Here is a 27,439-nt window from a genome sequence, read left to right as displayed (position 1 = left end):
TTTAAACTCAGCCATTATACTAGCAAACACTCAGTGTACCTAGTTGTATCCTAAACGTGGCTATTTTACTTTTGTCTATTCACAGTATTGGAACGATATTTGCAGCACGTCTGCCTGCATTGCACACTCTAACTTTTTTAAACTCAGCCATTATACTAGCAAACACTCACTGTACCTAGTTGTATCCTAAACGTGGCTATTGTACTTTTGTCAATTCACAGTATTGGAACGTTATTTGCAGCACGTCTGCCTGCATTGCACACTCAAACTTTTTTAAACTCAGCCATTATACTAGCAAACACTCACTGTACCTAGTTGTATCCTAAACGTGGCTATTGTACTTTTGTCAATTCACAGTATTGGAACGTTATTTGCAGCACGTCTGCCTGCATTGCACACTCAAACTTTTTTAAACTCAGCCATTATACTAGCAAACACTCAGTGTACCTAGTTGTATCCTAAACGTGGCTATTTTACTTTTGTCTATTCACAGTATTGGAACGATATTTGCAGCACGTCTGCCTGCATTGCACACTCTAACTTTTTTAAACTCAGCCATTATACTAGCAAACACTCACTGTACCTAGTTGTATCCTAAACGTGGCTATTGTACTTTTGTCAATTCACAGTATTGGAACGTTATTTGCAGCACGTCTGCCTGCATTGCACACTCAAACTTTTTTAAACTCAGCCATTTATAGTAGCAAACACTCAGTGTACCTAGTTGTATCCTAAACGTGGCTATTGTACTTTTGTCAATTCACAGTATTGGAACGTTATTTGCAGCACGTCTGCCTGCATTGCACACTCAAACTTTTTTAAACTCAGCCATTTATAGTAGCAAACACTCAGTGTACCTAGTTGTATCCTAAACGTGGCTATTGTACTTTTGTCTATTCACAGTATTGGAACGTTATTTGCAGCACGTCTGCCTGCATTGCACACTCTAACTTTTTTAAACTCAGCCATTATACTAGCAAACACTCACTGTACCTAGTTGTATCCTAAACGTGGCTATTGTACTTTTGTCAATTCACAGTATTGGAACGTTATTTGCAGCACGTCTGCCTGCATTGCACACTCAAACTTTTTTAAACTCAGCCATTATACTAGCAAACACTCACTGTACCTAGTTGTATCCTAAACGTGGCTATTGTACTTTTGTCAATTCACAGTATTGGAACGTTATTTGCAGCACGTCTGCCTGCATTGCACACTCAAACTTTTTTAAACTCAGCCATTATACTAGCAAACACTCAGTGTACCTAGTTGTATCCTAAACGTGGCTATTGTACTTTTGTCAATTCACAGTATTGGAACGTTATTTGCAGCACGTCTGCCTGCATTGCACACTCAAACTTTTTTAAACTCAGCCATTTATAGTAGCAAACACTCAGTGTACCTAGTTGTATCCTAAACGTGGCTATTGTACTTTTGTCTATTCACAGTATTGGAACGTTATTTGCAGCACGTCTGCCTGCATTGCACACTCAAACTTTTTTAAACTCAGCCATTATACTAGCAAACACTCACTGTACCTAGTTGTATCCTAAACGTGGCTATTGTACTTTTGTCAATTCACAGTATTGGAACGATATTTGCAGGACATCTGCCTGCATTGCACACTCAAACTTTTTTAAACTCAGCCATTATACTAGCAAACACTCAGTGTACCTAGTTGTATCCTAAACGTGGCTATTGTACTTTTGTCAATTCACAGTATTGGAACGTTATTTGCAGCACGTCTGCCTGCATTGCACACTCAAACTTTTTTAAACTCAGCCATTTATAGTAGCAAACACTCAGTGTACCTAGTTGTATCCTAAACGTGGCTATTGTACTTTTGTCTATTCACAGTATTGGAACGTTATTTGCAGCACGTCTGCCTGCATTGCACACTCAAACTTTTTTAAACTCAGCCATTATACTAGCAAACACTCACTGTACCTAGTTGTATCCTAAACGTGGCTATTGTACTTTTGTCAATTCACAGTATTGGAACGATATTTGCAGGACATCTGCCTGCATTGCACACTCAAACTTTTTTAAACTCAGCCATTATACTAGCAAACACTCACTGTACCTAGTTGTATCCTAAACGTGGCTATTGTACTTTTGTCTATTCACACTACTGCAAATCTATGTGCAGCACCTCTGCATGACAACCTCGTGCTCTGTTTTTAATAAGCTATAATGATAGCACAAAATACTGCCATTTTGTGGCATCATAGAACTGGCTGTTGTATTCCATTAGTGCCCCACTGGTGACAAGCTATTTCTAGCACCTCTACATCACACCCTCATGCACATTTAGCTACGCTAATGTTATAGCAAACTCATGGAATTCATTGCTGCATTTCATAATTCGGAGGGATAGAAAGTCAGGCTTCCTTTAGCTTTTCCTTCTGTTCATAGACAGCATCTCCAAGACAAATTTCCCCTCCACGTCTAAGTGTGGAGAGGCAGCTAGTGCGCATGCGTGTGCCGATGTACCCCAGCTGCAGCATAATTACAGTGTTTCGCCTAGTGAGTATGCTCAGCCTGACTGTGCCATTCCTGACGCTAAGTCTTCATTTCGGGATACAGCGCATGCTCCCACACTAAGTGTGAAAAGCCTCTTTGCACAGGTGCTTGCATTCTGTGCCGGGTCTAAGTCCTGTTTTGTGCCTAGACACCATGCTAAAGCTGATAGTCTTTTTTCAGAGACTGTATTTCATGCTACTGAGCATGCTCAGGCACTTCCTGCATCAGAGACTAGGTCCGGTAATGAACTCTTTGGCCCTGGCCCTGATGTGGGGGTCCCATATAGACCACAGGGCATCAGGTGTCCTCCCAAATGGCTTGCAGAGGCCCACACCTATGACTTGTCACCGCATTATTGATGGTCAGACGATGACTGGTGAGGTGTTTGGGTCATGGCAGCCATGAGGTCATCATTGAAGTTGCGTTTCCAAATAGGACGCTAGTTATGCCACTCATGACGTGTCACTCTGCTTTTGTCTCCAGGAGGTGCATTGTGGTTCACCCTGGTTTGGGGCGGACCCAGGTTATAAAAGGGGCTGGAGCCAACAAGGAGGTGCGCAGTCTTCTATTATGCTCCGAAAGAGCACACCTCCATGTGTTGAACCCATTGCGGCTTTAGGCCAGAGGTAGGCAGGGATAGGGTGGTGGATGCAGGCCACCACCACAGTTGGTAACGCAGAACGGTTAAGACCAGCTCCTGTCCTAACAGTCCTGCTTGTGCAGCCCAGTGGCATTAACAGGCCTGCTGCTGCTGATGCGCCTGCTGTCCACAGGTGTGGCCCCTACGCACACGGTCAGCGTACTCAATGGCCCCTGTGTTGTTAACAGGGAGTTCCTGGGCTGGGTGGGCATGTGGACCCTGTGACGCTAACAGGGCTCACAGTCTCCAGATCCGAATGGCGTCTAACTCGGTTCAGGCTACTATTAGTTTCATAGCCACACAGCTCTGTATCCTCCACCAAACCTTCAAGTTGCCAACCTCTCCTTTTCCAACTGGGAGCACGGTGGACACTGACTGCTGAAGGTGATATATACCTTTCTCTTTCTTTTCTTATTAATTTTTGTTATATAGCGGTCACAGATTATATACCACTTTATCCAAATCTGCCAGTCCCACTGTAACAGATGTTGTTTCTTCAGCAAATGTTACAGTTGTTTAACCACCAAATCCACGGACCAAAATTTTTTTCCCCTTTCCAACACACCTGTTCCCCTTTCCAACAGCATCTGTCCTTTTTCAACTCATTTTGGGATATGACCAAAAGTGCAACTGTGCAGGGACACCGTACTCAACGCCATCTCAGCACAGCAGCCATCCCTCGGTCCCTCCGATGTGGACAAGTAAAAGACCATTTCCTCCTATCCATGACAAAGTGTTGAGATTCACTCTGTGCAGCACTGGTGTTTAGTGGAAAAGTAGATCTAAGATTGCGTACCACATTCTGCAGATACTCCTGTATACGTGCGTCTATTTCTATGGCAGGAATTAGTTCGCCAAATTTTGTCTTGTACCGGGGATCTAACAGTGTGGCAACCCAGTATTCAGGATTACTTCAAATTCATACAATCCGAGGGTCATGTAGGTAGTGCAGCAAGAAGGCGCTCATGTGTCTTGTGCATCCAGGAGGACCAAGTCCTTGGTGTGTTGGTGGCAGAGAGGTGAGAATCGTGCATCCTTCCTCTGCCCTCTACCCACAACCTCGCACAACCGAAATGTGAGCAAGCTCTCACTCATCTGCTGAGTCTTCCATGCCCATCGCCAGTTCGTCCTCCATTTCTTCATGGGCTCCTGCACTTTCATCAACACTTTTTGCTGATACTATGCGCCCTTGTTAATCCCTCTCCCTCACCATGACTGCCGCATAGGTGCCGCTGACCATCTGGACCTCGTAGATCTTGTTATCCCTTCCGCATATGACTCCTCCTGTACTTCCTCCCCTTCCTCTTGTCCCAACACCTGACTCCGAATAATAATTACAGTGTGCTCCATCATGTAGATGACCAGAATTGTCACGCTGAGAATGACATTGCCAGTGCTAAACATCTTCGTCGACATTTCAAAACTGTGTAGCAGGGTGCATAGGTCCTTGATCTGACACCACTCCAGCAGCGTGATCTGCACCACCTCTGGATCAACTTATCCCAGGCTATATGTCTTACCGTATTTCAGCAGGGCTCTGCGGTGCTGCCACACACGCTGCAACATGTGCAGATTCCAATTCCTGCGTGTCGGAACATCGCATTTCCGGCGTTTAACTGCCAGACCCTAAGACTTCCGGAGTGATGAAAGTTGTTGAGCTGCTGTGTGCGCACGATGGAAGTGAGCACATAGCGAGCGTGCCCGCTGCACAAGGCCATGTAGGCCGTGATGGTGTTTTAAAAATTGCTGGAGAATTCGGATCAACACGTGAGCCATAAAAGGCACGTGTGTCACATTGCCCTGAGGATGGCCCGCAGCCAGGTTTGCATCATTGCCGCACACGGCTGTTAAGTCACCAACGGAGTCCGCTCCGTCAATTTGTACTCCGGTCGCCAGGTGACAACGTGTTCCTTTCATGAATAGTGCTGATGATGGGAGAGTAGTCGATGCCAGCGGCGCAGGTGGACGCAGGTTATGCTCACCCACTGGGCTGCATTACCTTGACAGATGCAGAATCTCTGGCTGAATGTAGCTGGTGGGTATCTCACAGATGAAATACCATCATTCAGCTACAACCAATGGGAAGACACCACACCCTTTTTTATGCCCATCCTGTCTGCAGACCACTGCCAGACATAGCTATGAACCTCTGGTTAATTTTACCCCCAGTTCAGTTTTATGATTTTGTGTGCTTGTTACCTGACTACTTTTCCTGCTTGCTGTTTATGTACCTTGTTGGCCGATACGCATTTCACCTCTGCTTGTTTTCTGATTAAGTCCTGGCCGTCCCATTCTGTTCCTGTTCCTCAATTAATGTTTTGACCCTGCCTGACTACTATTCTCTGTAATAGCGGTGTGACTCACATTTCCCATACATTTCAAAGTAAAACTTTGACCGCCTGATGGCATTGAGCTCTGCTGCCAGCATAGTAAGGAGGTGTGTGGTAGTCCTTGTGCGCAGTTGCAAGGAAGGGTGGCCTGACCACACAGGGTTTGCGCAAAGGTAGAGGACCCACACGAGGTTGAAGAGGCAGAAGCAGTGTATTAACTTCTACATACAGAACAAGGATTGAAACAACTCGTGGGGACGGCAAGACTTGTACAGCAGACCATTCTCCATCTCTCACCATAGTTTGCCAGTGCCCAGTCAGTGACATGTAATGACCCTGTCTATGCTTACTGGTCCAAGTATCTGTGTTGAAATGCACCCTGTCGCACACAGATTTTCTCAAGGAAGTGGTGATGTTGTGTGCGACATGCCGGTGTAGCGCGGGCATGCTTTTCTTGGAGAAGCAGTGGTGATTGGGCATCTGGTACTGGGGCACAGCGACAGACATAAGGTCTGTAAAATCCTGTGTGTCCACTACGCGTAAAGGCAGCATTTCGGTAGCCAACAGCTTACAGAGGGATAGAGTCAACCACTTAGCTTTGTCATGGGTCGCAGTAAGTGGCCTTTTATTTGACCACATCTGAGGGACAGAGATCTGGCTGCTGTCTGTAGACGGTGTTGAGTAGGGTGTCCCTGGAAAAATGCAGGTTTGTGAGAAAAGTGCAGGCGGAGACATGATGTTGGCTTCATCTTGCCTTCAGATCTGTTCATCTTGTATCATTTTTAAAAAACACAGCAAGCAAGGGTTACTCCAAGCGGAGTCTCCCTTTTTTTCCAAAAATTGGGCCCCACACAGACACCTTATCAGTGGCAGCACTTGTGCCCTAGTTGCAAACAGGATGTTTTCATTTGCATCAAGCACATTCCAAATCCACAAGCATTTACTCTCCCCAGGATGACACAGGGGTAGTAAATTCCTTCTGGATCCATGACTTGTTCATTTTGATGAACGTCAGTCTGTCCACATTGTCACTGGACAGACGCGTGCGCTTATCTGTCAGCACACACCCAGCAGCACTGAAGACACGTTCAGAGACAACGCTGGCAGCTGGACACGACAAAATCTTCGAGGCGTAACTGGAGAGCTCTTGACATTTTTCTAGATTTGAAGCACAAAAGGAGCAAGGCTCCATTTGCAAAGTCATTGCATCGATGTTCATTTGGAGATACTCCTGTATCATCCTCTCCATCCGTTGACTATGTGTCAGACTTGTTGTCTCTGGTGGCCTTGCAAAGGAGGGTCTAAAAAAATTATGAAAAGATTCCATAAAATTGCTGTTACCAGCACCAGATACGGTCCTACTGGTACGGGTAGACTGTTGAAGATGACGAGGCCGTCCCATGTTTGTCAAGTTACAACTGGGAGAATCACTCCCTTCACCTGCACGGTTGTTTGGTGGAAAAGCCGAGCTAAGATCGAGTAACAGCTTCTGCTGATACTCCTGCATACGTGCGTCCCTTTCTATGGGTGGAATTATGTCACAAAATTTGGACTTGTCCCGGGGATCTAATAGTGTGGCAAGCCAGTAGTCATCATCACTTCTAATTTTGACAATACGAGGGTCATGTTGGAGGTAGTGCAACAAGAAGGCACTCATGTGTCTTGCGCAGCCATGCGCACCAAGTCCACGCTGTGTTTGTGGCATAGAGGTGCTAACCGTTCTTTCTTCCTCTGTCATCTCCCCCCAACCTCTTTCAACTGAAATTTGACCAAGGTCCCCCTCATCTGCTGAGTCTTCCATGCCCATGGACAGTTCGTCCTCCATATCTTCATGTCCTCCTGCACCTTCCTCAACATCTCACCTGCTACCATGCGCCCTTGTTGATCCCTGTCCCCCATGGTCCCATGCCTGCCGCGTTGGTGATGATGAACGTCTGGACCTTGGTGATGTTGTTGTGTCTTGCGCATATGAATCCTCCTGTAGTTCCTCCCCTTCCTGTTGTCCCACCCCCTGACTACGAATAGTGTTTAGCGTGTGCTCCAGCATGTAAATGACTGTAATCGTCATGCTGATAATGGCATTGTCAGCGCTAAACATATTCGTCGCCATGTCGAAACTGTGCAGAAGGGTGCATAGGTCCTTGATCTGAGATCACTCCATCAGGGTGATCTGCCCCACTTCTGCATCTCGTTGGCCCAGGCTATACATCATGACGTATTGCACCAGGGCTCGCCGGTGCTGCCACAGTCGCTGTAACATGTGGAGAGTTGAATTCCAGCGTGTCGCCACATCGCATTTCAGGCGATGAACCGGCAGGCCGAAAGACTTCTGGAGCGATGCAAGTCGCTCAGGTGCGGCGGTTGAACGGCGGAAGTGAGCACTGCAGACAGTTTCCGTGCCCTGGTCAGAAGGCCATCTAGGCCGGGATAGTGTGTTAAAAATTGCTGGACAACAAGGTTAAACACGTGAGCCATACAAGGCACGTGTGTCACCTTGCCCAGGCGAAGGGCCGCACCCAGGTTTGCAGCATTGTCGCACACGGCCTTACCAGGCTGCAGGTTGAGTGGAGACAACCATTTATCAAAATCAGTCTCCAGAGCTGCCCACAACTCAGTCGCTGTGTGACTCCTATTTCAAAGACATGTCAAGCTAAAGACCGCCTGATGCCGTTGCGCTCTGCTACCAGCATAGTAATGAGGGGTGCGTGATTCCTTCTGCGCAGTGAGAACGCTGGTGGCCTGACCAGGCAGGCTTGGGGCGGAGGTGGAGGACCCAGATGAGGTGGAGGATGCAGAAGCAGTGGCGGAACTTGGACAGACAGAGGATTGACACACAAGTCGTGGGGACGGCAAGACTTGTGCAGCAGACCCTTCACCATCTATCACCATAGTTACCCAGTGGCCAGTCAGCGACATGTAACGTCCCTGTCCATGCTTACTGGTCCAAGTATCGGTGGTGAAATGCACCCGTTCACACACAGAGTTTCTCAAGGAAGCGGTGATGTTGTGTGCGACATGCTGGTGTAGCGCGGGCACACCTTTCTTAGAGAAGTAGTGGCGACTAGGCATCTGGTACTGGGGCACAGCGACAGACATAAGGTCTCTAAAATCCTGTGTGTCCACTAGGCGGAAAGGCAGCATTTCTGTAGTCAACAGCTTACAGAGGGATAGAGTCAACCTCTTCGCTTTGTCATGGGTCGCAGGAAGTGGCCTTTTATTTGACCACATCTGAGGGACAGAGATCTGGCTGCTGTGTGTAGACGGTGTTGAGTCGGGTGTCCCTGGAAAAATGCAGCTTTGTGAGGAAAGTGCAGGCGGAGACATGATGTTGCCTTCATCCAAAGTTGGTGCTATCGATGTCTGAGAGAGCTGTACACACTCACTTGTTTCCCCTTCCAAACCAACTGACGACCTACCAAGCAAACTGCCTGTTGCGGTTACAGTGGTGGAAGTTGTGGGTGGAAAAACAAGTGTGACAGCTGTCCCCACAGTCCTAGAAGATGACGAGCGCGCGGATGCACTGGAAGGGGCAGGCGGTGGATGGTTCGCTCCGCTAGGCCGCATTGCAGCACGGTGAGCTTCCCATCGGGCCATATGATATTTATTCATGTGACGATTCATGGAAGAAGTTGTCAAACTGCTGAGGTTTTGACCTCTACTAAGAGAACCATGACAAATTTTACAGATCACATAATTTGGGCGATCTTTTTCTATGTCAAAAAAGGACCTGGCTAGGCAAGGCTTAGAGGCCATGCGACCTGTTGATCCACCCCGAATAATGCTCAGAGGCAGAGTGGTGGCTGAGGATGCAGTTGTAGACGTGCTACCAGTGCTCCGACTGTGTCCAGGAAGGCGCCAGGTTACTTCGACGTCGGTTGCATCCTCCTCCACCGCCTCTGTTGACCTCCTCGAGTGTCTGACTGTGGGTTGACAGTAGGTGTGATCTAGAACTTAATCATCAATTGTTGTGTTTGCACTCCCCTACCCCTCAGACCGAGTTTCTTCTTGCCCTGACCGAATATTTAAGTTGTCATCCCAATCGGGTATCTGCGTCTCATCTTCATCAGTATGTTCCTCATTGCCTATAACCACAGTTGTTGGAAAGGCAGCATTTTGGTAGCCAACAGTTTGCATATGATGAAAGTCAACCTCCAAGCCATTTCATGCCCTTCTAAAAGCATGTAAAACACAGCGAGGGGACTCCAACCACAGTCTCCCTCGTTGCCACTAACTGGGCCACACACACCCCACTTGACTGGCATCGGTTGAGCCCCCTTTTGAAAAAGAAAAAGATGCTTTGCATGAAGCACTCTCAAAAATACGCGTGCCTTTCCCGTCCCCTGGCTGACCCAGGGGAAGAAAAGTCCTCTGAGAGCCATGACTTGTTCATCTTGGTTCTTTTAGAGACACAGCGAGGGGACTCCAACCACAGTCTCCCTCGTTGCCACTAACTGGGCCACACACACCCCACTTGACTGGCATCGGTTGAGCCCCCTTTTGAAAAAGAAAAAGATGCTTTGCATGAAGCACTCTCAAAAATACGCGTGCCTTTCCCGTCCCCTGGCTGACCCAGGGGAAGAAAAGTCCTCTGAGAGCCATGACTTGTTCATCTTGGTTCTTTTAGAGACACAGCGAGGGGACTCCAACCACAGTCTCCCTCGTTGCCACTAACTGGGCCACACACACCCCACTTGACTGGCATCGGTTGACCCCCCCTTTTGACAAAGAAAAAGATGCTTTGCATGAAGCACTCTCAAAAATACGCGTGCCTTTCCCGTCCCCTGGCTGACCCAGGGGAAGAAAAGTCCTCTGAGAGCCATGACTTGTTCATCTTGGTTCTTTTAGAGACACAGCGAGGGGACTCCAACCACAGTCTCCCTCGTTGCCACTAACTGGGCCACACACACCCCACTTGACTGGCATCGGTTGAGCCCCCCTTTTGACAAAGAAAAAGATGCTTTGCATGAAGCACTCTCAAAAATACGCGTGCCTTTCCCGTCCCCTGGCTGACCCAGGGGAAGAAAAGTCCTCTGAGAGCCATGACTTGTTCATCTTGGTTCTTTTAGAGACACAGCGAGGGGACTCCAACCACAGTCTCCCTCGTTGCCACTAACTGGGCCACACACACCCCACTTGACTGGCATCGGTTGAGCCCCCTTTTGAAAAAGAAAAAGATGCTTTGCATGAAGCACTCTCAAAAATACGCGTGCCTTTCCCGTCCCCTGGCTGACCCAGGGGAAGAAAAGTCCTCTGAGAGCCATGACTTGTTCATCTTGGTTCTTTTAGAGACACAGCGAGGGGACTCCAACCACAGTCTCCCTCGTTGCCACTAACTGGGCCACACACACCCCACTTGACTGGCATCGGTTGACCCCCCCTTTTGACAAAGAAAAAGATGCTTTGCATGAAGCACTCTCAAAAATACGCGTGCCTTTCCCGTCCCCTGGCTGACCCAGGGGAAGAAAAGTCCTCTGAGAGCCATGACTTGTTCATCTTGGTTCTTTTAGAGACACAGCGAGGGGACTCCAACCACAGTCTCCCTCGTTGCCACTAACTGGGCCACACACACCCCACTTGACTGGCATCGGTTGACCCCCCCTTTTGACAAAGAAAAAGATGCTTTGCATGAAGCACTCTCAAAAATACGCGTGCCTTTCCCGTCCCCTGGCTGACCCAGGGGAAGAAAAGTCCTCTGAGAGCCATGACTTGTTCATCTTGGTTCTTTTAGAGACACAGCGAGGGGACTCCAACCACAGTCTCCCTCGTTGCCACTAACTGGGCCACACACACCCCACTTGACTGGCATCGGTTGAGCCCCCTTTTGAAAAAGAAAAAGATGCTTTGCATGAAGCACTCTCAAAAATACGCGTGCCTTTCCCGTCCCCTGGCTGACCCAGGGGAAGAAAAGTCCTCTGAGAGCCATGACTTGTTCATCTTGGTTCTTTTAGAGACACAGCGAGGGGACTCCAACCACAGTCTCCCTCGTTGCCACTAACTGGGCCACACACACCCCACTTGACTGGCATCGGTTGAGCCCCCCTTTTGACAAAGAAAAAGATGCTTTGCATGAAGCACTCTCAAAAATACGCGTGCCTTTCCCGTCCCCTGGCTGACCCAGGGGAAGAAAAGTCCTCTGAGAGCCATGACTTGTTCATCTTGGTTCTTTTAGAGACACAGCGAGGGGACTCCAACCACAGTCTCCCTCGTTGCCACTAACTGGGCCACACACACCCCACTTGACTGGCATCGGTTGACCCCCCCTTTTGACAAAGAAAAAGATGCTTTGCATGAAGCACTCTCAAAAATACGCGTGCCTTTCCCGTCCCCTGGCTGACCCAGGGGAAGAAAAGTCCTCTGAGAGCCATGACTTGTTCATCTTGGTTCTTTTAGAGACACAGCGAGGGGACTCCAACCACAGTCTCCCTCGTTGCCACTAACTGGGCCACACACACCCCACTTGACTGGCATCGGTTGACCCCCCCTTTTGACAAAGAAAAAGATGCTTTGCATGAAGCACTCTCAAAAATACGCGTGCCTTTCCCGTCCCCTGGCTGACCCAGGGGAAGAAAAGTCCTCTGAGAGCCATGACTTGTTCATCTTGGTTCTTTTAGAGACACAGCGAGGGGACTCCAACCACAGTCTCCCTCGTTGCCACTAACTGGGCCACACACACCCCACTTGACTGGCATCGGTTGAGCCCCCTTTTGAAAAAGAAAAAGATGCTTTGCATGAAGCACTCTCAAAAATACGCGTGCCTTTCCCGTCCCCTGGCTGACCCAGGGGAAGAAAAGTCCTCTGAGAGCCATGACTTGTTCATCTTGGTTCTTTTAGAGACACAGCGAGGGGACTCCAACCACAGTCTCCCTCGTTGCCACTAACTGGGCCACACACACCCCACTTGACTGGCATCGGTTGACCCCCCCTTTTGACAAAGAAAAAGATGCTTTGCATGAAGCACTCTCAAAAATACGCGTGCCTTTCCCGTCCCCTGGCTGACCCAGGGGAAGAAAAGTCCTCTGAGAGCCATGACTTGTTCATCTTGGTTCTTTTAGAGACACAGCGAGGGGACTCCAACCACAGTCTCCCTCGTTGCCACTAACTGGGCCACACACACCCCACTTGACTGGCATCGGTTGACCCCCCCTTTTGACAAAGAAAAAGATGCTTTGCATGAAGCACTCTCAAAAATACGCGTGCCTTTCCCGTCCCCTGGCTGACCCAGGGGAAGAAAAGTCCTCTGAGAGCCATGACTTGTTCATCTTGGTTCTTTTAGAGACACAGCGAGGGGACTCCAACCACAGTCTCCCTCGTTGCCACTAACTGGGCCACACACACCCCACTTGACTGGCATCGGTTGAGCCCCCTTTTGAAAAAGAAAAAGATGCTTTGCATGAAGCACTCTCAAAAATACGCGTGCCTTTCCCGTCCCCTGGCTGACCCAGGGGAAGAAAAGTCCTCTGAGAGCCATGACTTGTTCATCTTGGTTCTTTTAGAGACACAGCGAGGGGACTCCAACCACAGTCTCCCTCGTTGCCACTAACTGGGCCACACACACCCCACTTGACTGGCATCGGTTGAGCCCCCCTTTTGACAAAGAAAAAGATGCTTTGCATGAAGCACTCTCAAAAATACGCGTGCCTTTCCCGTCCCCTGGCTGACCCAGGGGAAGAAAAGTCCTCTGAGAGCCATGACTTGTTCATCTTGGTTCTTTTAGAGACACAGCGAGGGGACTCCAACCACAGTCTCCCTCGTTGCCACTAACTGGGCCACACACACCCCACTTGACTGGCATCGGTTGACCCCCCCTTTTGACAAAGAAAAAGATGCTTTGCATGAAGCACTCTCAAAAATACGCGTGCCTTTCCCGTCCCCTGGCTGACCCAGGGGAAGAAAAGTCCTCTGAGAGCCATGACTTGTTCATCTTGGTTCTTTTAGAGACACAGCGAGGGGACTCCAACCACAGTCTCCCTCGTTGCCACTAACTGGGCCACACACACCCCACTTGACTGGCATCGGTTGACCCCCCCTTTTGACAAAGAAAAAGATGCTTTGCATGAAGCACTCTCAAAAATACGCGTGCCTTTCCCGTCCCCTGGCTGACCCAGGGGAAGAAAAGTCCTCTGAGAGCCATGACTTGTTCATCTTGGTTCTTTTAGAGACACAGCGAGGGGACTCCAACCACAGTCTCCCTCGTTGCCACTAACTGGGCCACACACACCCCACTTGACTGGCATCGGTTGAGCCCCCTTTTGAAAAAGAAAAAGATGCTTTGCATGAAGCACTCTCAAAAATACGCGTGCCTTTCCCGTCCCCTGGCTGACCCAGGGGAAGAAAAGTCCTCTGAGAGCCATGACTTGTTCATCTTGGTTCTTTTAGAGACACAGCGAGGGGACTCCAACCACAGTCTCCCTCGTTGCCACTAACTGGGCCACACACACCCCACTTGACTGGCATCGGTTGACCCCCCCTTTTGACAAAGAAAAAGATGCTTTGCATGAAGCACTCTCAAAAATACGCGTGCCTTTCCCGTCCCCTGGCTGACCCAGGGGAAGAAAAGTCCTCTGAGAGCCATGACTTGTTCATCTTGGTTCTTTTAGAGACACAGCGAGGGGACTCCAACCACAGTCTCCCTCGTTGCCACTAACTGGGCCACACACACCCCACTTGACTGGCATCGGTTGAGCCCCCTTTTGAAAAAGAAAAAGATGCTTTGCATGAAGCACTCTCAAAAATACGCGTGCCTTTCCCGTCCCCTGGCTGACCCAGGGGAAGAAAAGTCCTCTGAGAGCCATGACTTGTTCATCTTGGTTCTTTTAGAGACACAGCGAGGGGACTCCAACCACAGTCTCCCTCGTTGCCACTAACTGGGCCACACACACCCCACTTGACTGGCATCGGTTGACCCCCCCTTTTGACAAAGAAAAAGATGCTTTGCATGAAGCACTCTCAAAAATACGCGTGCCTTTCCCGTCCCCTGGCTGACCCAGGGGAAGAAAAGTCCTCTGAGAGCCATGACTTGTTCATCTTGGTTCTTTTAGAGACACAGCGAGGGGACTCCAACCACAGTCTCCCTCGTTGCCACTAACTGGGCCACACACACCCCACTTGACTGGCATCGGTTGAGCCCCCTTTTGAAAAAGAAAAAGATGCTTTGCATGAAGCACTCTCAAAAATACGCGTGCCTTTCCCGTCCCCTGGCTGACCCAGGGGAAGAAAAGTCCTCTGAGAGCCATGACTTGTTCATCTTGGTTCTTTTAGAGACACAGCGAGGGGACTCCAACCACAGTCTCCCTCGTTGCCACTAACTGGGCCACACACACCCCACTTGACTGGCATCGGTTGACCCCCCCTTTTGACAAAGAAAAAGATGCTTTGCATGAAGCACTCTCAAAAATACGCGTGCCTTTCCCGTCCCCTGGCTGACCCAGGGGAAGAAAAGTCCTCTGAGAGCCATGACTTGTTCATCTTGGTTCTTTTAGAGACACAGCGAGGGGACTCCAACCACAGTCTCCCTCGTTGCCACTAACTGGGCCACACACACCCCACTTGACTGGCATCGGTTGAGCCCCCTTTTGAAAAAGAAAAAGATGCTTTGCATGAAGCACTCTCAAAAATACGCGTGCCTTTCCCGTCCCCTGGCTGACCCAGGGGAAGAAAAGTCCTCTGAGAGCCATGACTTGTTCATCTTGGTTCTTTTAGAGACACAGCGAGGGGACTCCAACCACAGTCTCCCTCGTTGCCACTAACTGGGCCACACACACCCCACTTGACTGGCATCGGTTGAGCCCCCCTTTTGACAAAGAAAAAGATGCTTTGCATGAAGCACTCTCAAAAATACGCGTGCCTTTCCCGTCCCCTGGCTGACCCAGGGGAAGAAAAGTCCTCTGAGAGCCATGACTTGTTCATCTTGGTTCTTTTAGAGACACAGCGAGGGGACTCCAACCACAGTCTCCCTCGTTGCCACTAACTGGGCCACACACACCCCACTTGACTGGCATCGGTTGAGCCCCCCTTTTGACAAAGAAAAAGATGCTTTGCATGAAGCACTCTCAAAAATACGCGTGCCTTTCGCCTCCCCTGGCTGACCCAGGGGAAGAAAAGTCCTCTGAGAGCCAGGTCCACATTGTCAGTGGACAGACACGTGTGCTTATCTGCCAGCAGACCCCCAGCAGCACTGAAGACAGGTTCCGAGAGAACGCTGGCTGCAGGACACGACAAGATCCTCAAGGCGTACGTGGCGAGCTCAGGCAATTTATCCAGATTGGAAGCCTAAAATGAGCAGGGCTCAAGTTGCACAATAATGGAATCGATGTTTCTTTGCATATACTCATATATCTGTGTGTCTCCCTCTTTTTCCTTGTCCAGCTGTTTTGTTTTCACATGAGTATATGTCCTTGTCACTTTCCCATGTGTTTGTGTTATGTTGTGAGTTGTTTGTCACCTTTTGGACACCTTTCAGGGTGTTTTCTAGGTGTTTTACTGTGTTTGTGATTGCCTGCCATTGTTTCCTATGGGCTCGAGTTCGGTTCGTCGAACGTTCGACGAGCCGAACTCGAGCCAGACCCCCCGTTCGGCGAACCGCCTCGAGCCGAACCGGGACCGGTTCGCTCATCTCTAGTCACAGAAAATGGCACAAAAAGTGTGCCACCTTTTTTGGACAAACGTCTGAATTTTTTTTAACCCATTAGATAAAAGTAAACTTATAAATGTTTGGTGTCTACAAACTTGTACCAACCTGAGGCATCACACTGACACATCAGTTTTACCATATAGTGAACACTGTGAATAAAATACCCCCAAAACAATCATGTAATCACACGTTTTTCACTTGGGCTTTTTTGCTATTTTCCAGTACACTATATGGTAAAACTTATGGTTTCATTTAAAAGTACAACTCAACCCGCAAAAATCAAGCCCTCATATGGCAAGATTGACGGAAAAATAAAAAAGTAACGGCTCTCGGAAGAAGGGGAGCAAAAAGCCCCACGAAAAACTGAAAATCGTCTGGGGGTGAAGGGGTTAATGTATATTTTATGTACGTTTACTTGAAAGAATAAATATTTGTCTGTATATCACACGACTTATTCATTAGAAGTATCATTGTATATATTGAAATTTACAGTATATTGACCCTTGCAGATGTATTAGATGTATTTAGTATACTGCTGATGATGACCCATCATTCACGGTCCAGATTACTGGAGATTCAATTTGTACAATGTAGAGAATCTTCTGTAAGTCTATATACTCCAGGGATCTCACTATTGTCTAAAAGTCAACTTTTCACTTTGAAATTCTGTGTGATAATATTGACTTCGGTTCTTCAATTGATTAAGAACTGATAAAAAAAAAATCACGCTATTATAAGACGAAATTTGCCAATATGTTATATTTCTTGTCATTTGCTACTTATATACCAGCATTAAAATGTCATGTTTTGTTTTGGCAAAAATCTGGAGGTCTCCTGCATCAGAATTATCCTTGAGAACTAACAATTGTTGTTGTTTCATTTGAATGCGCCAAAAAAATGTATTTAAATATTGCACCCTTCTGCAAAAGGTCTTATAGTCATAGGAGTCCCATATATGCTTTATTATATCTTATCTTTGCCTATCTCTTATAATTGCAACTTTTATTCTAAATGCATTTTCCTTTTATTCAAATCGCATGTGAGATGGGTTTTTTTCGCTTAGAATATAGATTTACATGACCGAACACATAGGTTTGCTATCACCATAACAGTCCACAGTGCTTCATATTTTACAATGCAGCCCTTATTATGGAGGTGCCATATGGAGATATAAGAAGTACAAAATCAATGTATATTGTTGCACATGAAATTAATGATTTCTTACCTGTACAAGTAGCCAACTCTACTACTAAATTAAGGAAGTCCCATCAAATTGAAGCACAAAGCATGTTTGACTCCAAAGTTTGCTGCCTTCTTGGGCCACGTGCATATGTTGAGCATTTGGTGAATTTTTTCCCTCAATCTTTACAAGCCAAAACCAGGAGTGGGACAATCAGAGGAAAAGAATAAAAATACATGCACCACGTCTGCATTTTTTACCCACTCCTGGTTTTGGCTTCAACATAATGAGGTTAACAAACTCTCCATATACTCAACATGTGCACACGGCCTTACATAGAAATCAGAAACATTGTAAATTTGGGTTTATGAACATTTTTTCAAATCCACTGACTGATTCCTATTTATGCCCTGATTTCATAAAACACTTCTATTTTTAACCATCTCATATGGATTTTGCACAAAATGCTCATGAAATTAGGTTCAAGAGCCAGGAACAAGAAAAATCTTTATTATAGCCAAAAATGTACACAATATTATATAGTGAGGAAATTAAGTATTTGATACATTGCTGATTTTGCAGGTTTTCCAAAATGCAAAGAATGGAGACGTCTGTAATTTTTATTGTAGGTACACTTCATCTGTGACAGACAGACTTAAAAAAATCCAGATAATTATATTGTATGATTTTTAAATAATGAATTTGCATTGTATTATAATAAATAACTATTTCATCACCTACCAACCACTAAGAATTCTGGCTCTCACAAACCTATTATTTTTTTCTTTAAAAAGCCCTCCTACTCTGCATTCATTATCTGTATAAAGACACCTGTCCACACACTCAATCAATCACACGCCAACCTCTCCACCATAGCCAAGACCAAAGATCTGTCTAATGACAGCAGGGAGAAAACTGTAGACCTGCACAAGGTTGGGATGGGCTACAGGACAATAGGCAAGCAGCTTGGTGAGAAGGCAACAACTGTTGGTGTAATTATTAGGAAATGAAAGAAACACAAGATGACTGTCAATCTTTCTCAGTTTGGGGGCTCTATGCAAGATCTTACTTCTTGGGGTAAGGATAATTCTGGGAAAGGTCAGGAATCAACATAGGACTACATAAAAGGACCAGGTTAGTGACCTAAAGAGAGTTGAAACCATAGTCTCAAAGATTATTGTTTGCAACACACTATGCCATCATAGATTAAAATCCTGCAGGACATGCAAGGACCCCCTGCTCATGCCAGCACATGTTCAGGCCCATTTGAAGTTTGCTAATGACCATCTGGATGATCCAAAACGGAACTTTTTGTTATCAACTCATTGAGTTTGGATGAAGAAGAATGAGTACAAGAGTACAACCCCAAGAACACAGTCCCAACCATGTAGCATGGGGGTGGAACCTTCATACTTTAGGGATGCTTTTCTGCAAAGACGACAGAATGACTGCATCGTTTTGAAGGTAGGATGGATGGGGTCATGTTCACAATCTCCTTCCCTCAGTAAGAGCATTGAACATGGGTCGTGGCTAGGTCTTCCAGCATGGAAATGACCCAAAACACACAGCCAGGGCAACTAAGCAGTGGCTGTTGAGAAGCATTTCAAGGTCGTGGAGTGCCTTAGCCAGTCTCCAGACCTGAACCCAGTAGAAAATCTTTGGAGCGAGCCAAAACTCAATGTTGCCCGGCAACAGCCCCTAAACCTGAAAGATCTGGAGAAGATCTGTATGGAAGAGTGGGCCAAAATTTTTCCTGTAATGTGTGCAAACTTGGTCAAGAACTACAGGAAATGACTGACTTCTGTAATTGAAAACAAAGGTTTCTGTACCAAATATTAAGTTATTTTTTTCAATTGTATCAAATACATTTTATCAAATTTCATGCAATTTCATGCAATAAAATGCAAATTAATTATTTAAAAATCATACAGTGTGATTTTCTGATTTTTTTTTTATTCTGTCTGTCACAATTGAAGTGTGCCTACGATAAAAATAACAGACCTCTCCATTCTTTATAGGTAGGAAAATTTGCAAAATTGGCAGTGAACTTTATTTTCCCCACTGTATATAAAAATTTATTGAACATTCATTCTGCAACTTTATTTGAAATTAATTTTTGCACCTTTTTATTTTTTCTTTAAAGCTTCTCTTGATACCTTTTATCTTATAAAAGTCATGCTGATCTTCTCTGTGAAGTATCCAGAGTAGTCCCCCATCATGTTCACGTTTCATCTACCTTGGTATCGTCATTCCATCTCCTTGATATCCTGATTAAATCTTTCTCCTTGCTCTTTGCTAACAGCACCAAGGTTTTCAGGAAAGTAGCCAAATGAGAATGTAAAAAATGTTACTTCAAACTCATTAGACATCCCAAGGCTTGGAAACGTTTCAGCATATTCCCCACAATGGACTTAAATTTTGGATCTTTGTTGTTGCCTAGAAATTTCTTTATGGCTTATTTAAAAGAAACCCAAGCCCTTTTCTCAACAGCTTTCATTTTTGTTTGAAACACGTGATCCTTCATGAGTGTCTAACTAACCAGACCCACAAATATACCTTCCTTCAGTTTTGCTTTGGATAGTCCCTGAAATTTTGTACACAGGTACCTAAAAGTCTTTCCTCCTTTTGGTACAGCTTTCACAAACTGCTTCATCAGTATAACCTGTGGGATCAACTAAACTTTCTGCAACTATATTCTGAGTCCAGGTTGCAAAGATTTTCTTGTTGGACAACTTCTTTGACTCCAGTGATGTGTCCTGTCCCGACTGTCCCATTCACACATGCATGGTACTTTGTGTGTCTTCCTTTTTGCCCAAGGAGCAAAGAGAAAGCTTTCAGATCACCACATATTGACATTCCTTGATCCTTGTAGTTAAGTTTCTTGAGAATAAAGTCTAAATTCTCATATTGCACAGAATGCCCTAGAGGCACTGGAGCATACCTTCTGCCATTGTGCAGCAGCAGCTTTCAGACTGTTTTTGGATGAATCAATAAAGAGTTTCCACTCACTCACATTGTAATCAATGTTTCATTTTTCCATCAGAACAGGAACATCACTGCAATACATTAGAGCACGTCTCTGTACCACTGTTTCTGTACCATGAGCTAGCAGGTTTTATTCTTTTAGTCTAGTGCCTAAAAATTCTACCGAATGTTTAGGAAGGTCAAAGTCCCTGACTAAATCATTTAATTTAAGCCTTGAAAAAAGCTGTGGCCTGTTAGGACTAGTATGAAAGTCTTCATTAGAATCCTGCCTTCATGTTTTGAATCTTTTGAATCAGGTGTATCTTCAAGTTTCTCAGATGTGAAGGAAGAGGTATTCATGGACCGCGAGGCACAGGTCGAATTGCTGACGGAAGGTCCGGATATATAATTTCTTTCTTATTTTTAAGGTTGAATCCCTGCACGTTACACATGCAAAAGTATCAGTCATCACTATGATTTTGCAGTTCCCTCCAGATCATAGGCACGCCAAAATGAAAGCTTTATTTCTTCCCTTTAGAACACTGTCGTAGTCTTCTACAGAAACAGAACACACTAAATGTGGAGCTTACAACTCGTCCTAATCACCTAATTTTACACCAAAGAACTCATAATAGACTTTTTCTAATGAAGTCCGTAATGTTCCTTCGTTGTCTGTTCACTAAACAACCGCAAATGTAACTAAAGTTTTTGGGTGAATTATGACACTGCCTTGTCCCCATTTTGATCATGTTGTTAGAAAGAGAAGCTTAATCCACCACAATTACTAAATACCGAAACTAATCATGGTAAGCACAGGTAGGCACATGGTAATCATGGTAAGCACAGGTAGGCACATGGTAATCATGGTAAGCACAGGTAGGCACATGGTAATCATGGTAAGCACAGGTAGGCACATGGTAATCATGGTAAGCACAGCACCACACTCTTATAAACCCTGACTAAAAGAAAATCTGCATATGCTCATCATAGCAACTAATCACAGTGCAGCTTTCAGTTCTTATACTGCTGAGGTAAAATGAAAGTTGTGCTCTGATTGGTTGCTATGGACATTACCACACTGTAATGAACTGTGGCTAAGGAAAAATCTGTCTTTACTGCCCATGACAACCAATTACAGCTCAGCTTTCATTTCTTATACTGCTGAGGTAAAATGAAATATATGCTATGGATTGGATGCTATGGACACTATCACGCTATTTGGAAGTTGGGTTAAGAAATTCTAATTCACAGCTCAGAGTCCATTAATTTCTAACCAATCTAATGACTCCTCAATCATCCACCAAAGGTCACACAAAGGGGTCAAAGCATGGTGCAAGGAAAAGCCTATGGAGTCCGTGTTTGTGAAAAAACTCTATGTGATGGAATTTTGTCAATATTTTTATCAGCGAATATCTATGGCCAGAAACCACATGACTGTCACCTGTGACAAAAACGCAGCTTAAAATAAGCACATTTTTCAAACAATATTTTCCCTATTCATTTTAATCAGGATGTAAAGTTCTGCAAAATCGCTGAAAGAATTAATGTGCTGGTGACTAGACACTTCTCCAAATCTATAAAGAAAAATAAGCAGAATGTGCTTTCGGAAATCTCATTCACTTTGTTGGTGTAGAGTGGTGCGGGGTGGTGGTCATGGGCGAGGCTTGCCCTGGATACATGAAAGAGCTGGTCCTGACTGGGTGTATGGACTTGTGTTATGTGGACTGTGAACCCGTGAAGGCTGCATACATATCTTCCAGCACATTACAATAGCTACAAGACATATTCAGACACATTCTCAGTTCCCATTTGATTGATTCAGATCTTACTGTTCCTGTGAATTCCAACACAACCCAGCCCAATGCTACATAACAACTTGTGACGGTGACTTTTCATTTCAGCGGCTTCACGTCCAGTCTCCTTACTGTGGTGAGGATCAGGGGTCCCATCACCATGGTCATCAGTCCACACGCCAGTTAGGATTAACCTGTTACCTTGACAGTTAAGGGGCCTAGTCATTAGAGTAATGTCCTCTGACTCCTATTTTCTGGAGCCACTCAGTTCGAGGATCGGTCTCTAGCTTCATTCCTTTTCTCACTATGTGTATCAGTTAACACTCAAGGTTCATGTTATCACGTCTCTAGTTTTCTATCTTCCTGTTGCTACCATCAGCCACCCACTGAATGCAACCTTTATGACCAACAGACTATCCGTCCATAACTATCGCTCACTAGATCTTCACTGTACTGATGCTTCTAGAATGTACAGTCTCTTACCCTATCAAATAACCTCTCCCATTTAGGGCTAGTCACAACACTTAACTATTACTTTCCCTATAGTCTAGTAGGTTCCTGTACACATGTACTATGCCCTACTTTACATTATACATTATTATACCTTATACCTTACACTATCAACACTACATATCACACATCATATTACAATCCACCTAACCAATTACTTATACCATAAATAGAAAAATACTCAGAAAAAAAAGGATTTTTATGCACACTGCAGTACTTTGAGGCATTTGATAATAATTCTCAGGGGGTTGTCTACCTCTGGGGACAATTTTTATTTTTTATCTATGCAATTTTTATTTTTTACTTATGCATGTATTATCATTTTAGCAATTTTTAGACATTACAAAATTGGCACAGATTTGCTTTAACAGGCAGTTTCCTTCCACATTCAACTTTGAAGTAAGTAAGTTTTGACCATAAGTCAGCTGGGACGACCTAAAAAATAGACAGATTAAAAAGTTAGAATTTCTTTCTTTCTTTTTATTATACAATCAGTTGGTGCCTCTAGTGGTAGATGTAAAGAATGAAAATGTTTTGACCAAAAATAACAATCTTTCCACCAACATGATTAACATAAGAACTCTCCAAACCACAGTCTAACACTTCTCCACTCAGATTAAATCAGCGCACCATTAATATTGTGTCAGAGCTGGAAATTGGAAATCATATTAATGCGGCCAGTTGAGGATCTCAGTGTTCCTATCTAATTCCCTTTTCTCTTTTCCTATATGTAAATGATATATTTTCCTTTCTCGGTTGTTCTGGATAGGACTCGTAATAATGCATTCAATTAAGAAGACAATTTTATTCACTCAAAGTATGGCAATTATGTAAGTGTAATCTCACATAAAACATCTGCAAGAAAAACATTTTCCATTTACTTAATACTAAAGTTTTGCTGGTAAATTTTTGTGGTTGGATATAAATCACTGTAGATTTATGCCTATGAAGTAAATTGACTGTTATTACTGCATGTGCTCTGCTTAAACACAAAAAGCAGTACTTATCTTGTATCCTGTATTATCCTAAATTCACTAGCTGGAATTTGATATATACTTGGCAAATCACTCAATTATAAATCTCACGTAAGTTTTCACTTTTTTTTTTTTTATAAATAAATATGCTGTGTGGGTTTGTACTGTGTGTGTTTTTATTTTGTAACTTTTTACTGTAATTACTCCTAGAAATAAGTTTATTTTATATTATTTTACATTTTATGTGCGATTAGGCAGTGCCAGACTGGGATGAAAGAGCGGTGATGGCAATACAAACCCCCGCAGAGCACAAAAAAGAGTGGCAAGCAATGTACAGTCCTGTAAATTTTCCTTTTCTTGACTATTACTGATGGGCGAATAATAACTATTCATGTTCGGATTATTCCTAATGGATCTCTAAGTACTATTCTAGTAGTTGTCACGAATAACAAACCTAATGTAAGTCAATGAGGAACCCAAGCATTTTTCTGGGAAATCTTCACGAAAAATCCTCTTTTCCCCCATTGACTTGCATTAGGTTAATTATTTTTGCCAAATACCAGAATAGTACTTAGGAACTTGTTACAAATAATCTGAACCGAATAGTTATTATTTGCTCATCAGTGTTACATAGTTACTTAGGTTGAAAAAAGACCTAGGTCCATCTAGTTCATCCTTCCTTCACCAGTTCTACATTTTGTCCCTAAGTCACTTATAACCAACAATGTTGTGTGTACTGAGGAAATCATCCAGCTCTTTTTTAAAAGCTGTTGTAGTATCTGCCATTACTACCTCTTGTGGTAGGGCATTCCACAGTCTGACCGCTCTAACTGTAAAGAACCCTTTTCTATTTAGCTGTCGGAATCGCTTTTCTTCCACTCGCAGTGAGTGCCCCCTGGTCCTTAGTATTGTCTTTGGAAGAAATAAGTCATGTGCCAGTCCTTTATATTGACCACACATGTATTTATACATATAAATGAGATCTCCTCTGAGACGTCTTTTTTCTAAGCTAAACATATCTATCTTTTTCAACCTGTCATCATATGGGCGGCTTTCCATCCCTTGTAGTAGTCTAGTTAGCCGCCTTTGAACTGTCTCTAACTTCTGAATGTCCTTTTTAAAATGTGGAGCCCAAAACTGGATCCCATATTCCAGATGTGGCCTTACAAGTGATTTGTAGAGGGGTAACAATACGTTGGGATCACGTATTGATTATATATCTCATCACAAAACATAAATACAAAGAAATGAAATAAAGAAGCACTTATAGAGAACGTGTCAAAGGGATTTTATACGCCAAGCTAATACCATGTTATGTCTGTCACCATGTGATGAAAGGGAACCCATCATCAGAATTTTATAAACTAATTATATGTATGTAAAGATGCTTAAATGCTGATCAAATCCATACCATTCTTTGTAGAAATCTGTTTTGCTGTCTTCGAGAAATCCATTGTTGCATTTAAATGTTAATGAGTTGCAAGTGCGGTGGGTGAGCGCTGCACTTACAGCTCTCCTGCTTCTCTCCCTATTTCCAGTGTGCTGCCAACCTCCTGTCCCTTAGGTAGGCAAGAGGCAGGCAGAAGGGAAAAGGCAGAGAGGCAAGAGAGCTATAAGAGTTATGCCCACCCTATTTCATTTCATACTAACATATATTTCTACATGAAGGGTAAGGATTTAATTAGCATGAAAGCATCTTTACATACATGCCCTTAGTTTGGGGTCCTTAAATCCTTTTTAATCACATGGAGACAGATGTATATTCACTATTCAGTCAAGAACAAGTGTTCACTACCTTTAGATCACTGGTTCCCCCCACAGGCCTTGTTTGCAGATTTTTTTTAGTATTGAACAAGTGATGCATTGATAATGATTGCATCAACTGTTCAATGCTAAGGCAATCCTGAAAACATGACCTGTTGGGGGCCGTGAGAACTGGAGTTTGGGAAACACTGCAATAAACAAACACCAAAAAAGTAACAAATATACTGCAATACCATATAAATGGACTGTTATAGGTAAGGGTATGTTCACACGCGGCATCTTTTTTTTCCTACAAAGATGCAGCATTTTTATCCAAAAAAAACGCACCAAGAACACACCGCGGAAAAAACACAATGCGTTTTTTATGTGTTTTTACCACGTTTTTATCGTATTTTGCCCAGTGCATTTTTTAAGTCAAATCTATTGACTGGAGGGCTCAAAAATGCTGGAAAAATGCAAAAGGAATTGACATTCTGCTTCTTGGGTGCATCTTCCAAAATGCAGCCAAGATGCAGCCAAAATAAATGCACTGTGTGGACAGCAAAATCAATTCATATAATGTCTTCTTAGATTGTTGGTGTTCTCTTTTCTATTTTTCTCCTTCCTGCCCAGACCTTCATGATAATGTCTGCTAATTACTGAACCACAAATATTATACTCTTCACAAAGCACACTATTAACACAAATAAATGTAATATATAAACACTCACATGGTGACAGATATATACTTACTGTTCATTTAGAAACAAGTGTTAACTATTACTACACAAACGCCAATGAAGTAAAAAATATACTGCACATCATATAAATAAGCCATTATCTCATTCATAATACATATTAAGATAGTTACAGGCTCCTTCATTTCTCAAAGGATGTCTTTTTAGCTGGTAGATATTTTCAGTTTTACATCTAGCCCAGACTTCCATGATGACATTTAATGAATAAAACACACATAAATTCAGAAACTAAACATACCTTAAGATCACAGAAACGATTCTAAAGACCAAATTACTAGTTCATACCTGCATTTACGGGAGAAGTAGATGGAGCTATTTTGCAGCACTGAAAATTATTTTTACACTCTGCACTGAAATGCTTAATGTACCATTCATAAAGAGGCATTGGGTATTAAATGTAGTATTGATCATCCAATGAAAACGAAACAATGGATAACCATTAGTGATGAGCAAGCAGTAACATCCTTGAGTTCTCGGTACTCGAATCAAGCAGCTGGACCCTGGGTCCAAATATACTGGAAGTCAACGGGAAACTCAAGCATTTTTTTGGAAGAGCGTTCTGGAAAAAAGTTTACGTTTCCCATTGACTCGATGCCTGTTTATGAATAGTGCATTAACCATATGAGTACATAAAATATAAAAAATATTTTCAGTGCTGTAAAATAGCTCCAGTAGGGCAGGTGTACTGTTCTTATGGGCATCTATAACTGTCTTTTGTTAAGCAGACTCTGGAAACAAGCTTATTACTATAGGATTACAGAGGCGCACTATTGATGTAATTTGGTAGTGTTGCTCCAATTCACACTAAAAGCTTGCAAAGCCAGAACATAGAACATAGGTACATAGAAAAATATTAATTGATATCTGTTTAAACAATAGCAATATATAAATGCCTATAACAATACAAAACTCGTAAAAACAAGTGTTCAAGGTTAAATCCTCTAATACACCCACCACTCATGTGCATTTGACCAACCCCAGATGAAGCCACTGGTGAAACGCCTAATATGTGAGATTTACACTTGGACAAAATCAATATGAGTCTATGGTTGATAGATCCCTTAGCTTGGACTTGCCAAAAAGTGTCCTGTATACCTTAGCTTTTTGTCCTCACACAAATATACTGCAATGTGGTCCTTGTCTTTTTCAAGGCTCCACAGCCTTTACCTCTTTTCTCACCCAGTGAATGCACAATATTACTAGCTTACTTGAAACACCTAAATTAAACTATATTTTCCTTTAGTGATTTGCTCTATACAAAGAGGCAGTAACATTTATAAGTAGCTGCTGAAACCACCCAAGTATCTAATGATTTGAAGTATTTTCCAAGGCTGCTTTGATACCCAAGTAAATAGGATCCAATTTGTAAAATAAGACTGCAGATTGCCATGTTG

At 44.1% G+C, this 27,439-nt stretch overlaps 1 protein-coding gene across 2 annotated transcripts in view; it reads left to right on the top strand.

Annotated features, from left to right (window-relative positions):
* TMEM132B (transmembrane protein 132B) overlaps positions 1–27,439 on the top strand; it is an 853,124-nt gene that overhangs the window by 402,832 nt on the left and 422,853 nt on the right. The gene's annotated exons all lie outside the window — the stretch shown is intronic.

Source organism: Anomaloglossus baeobatrachus, chromosome 1 (assembly GCF_048569485.1).
Source record: "Anomaloglossus baeobatrachus isolate aAnoBae1 chromosome 1, aAnoBae1.hap1, whole genome shotgun sequence".
NCBI lineage: Eukaryota > Metazoa > Chordata > Amphibia > Anura > Aromobatidae > Anomaloglossus > Anomaloglossus baeobatrachus.
This window is presented reverse-complemented; position numbering and strand designations above follow the sequence as displayed.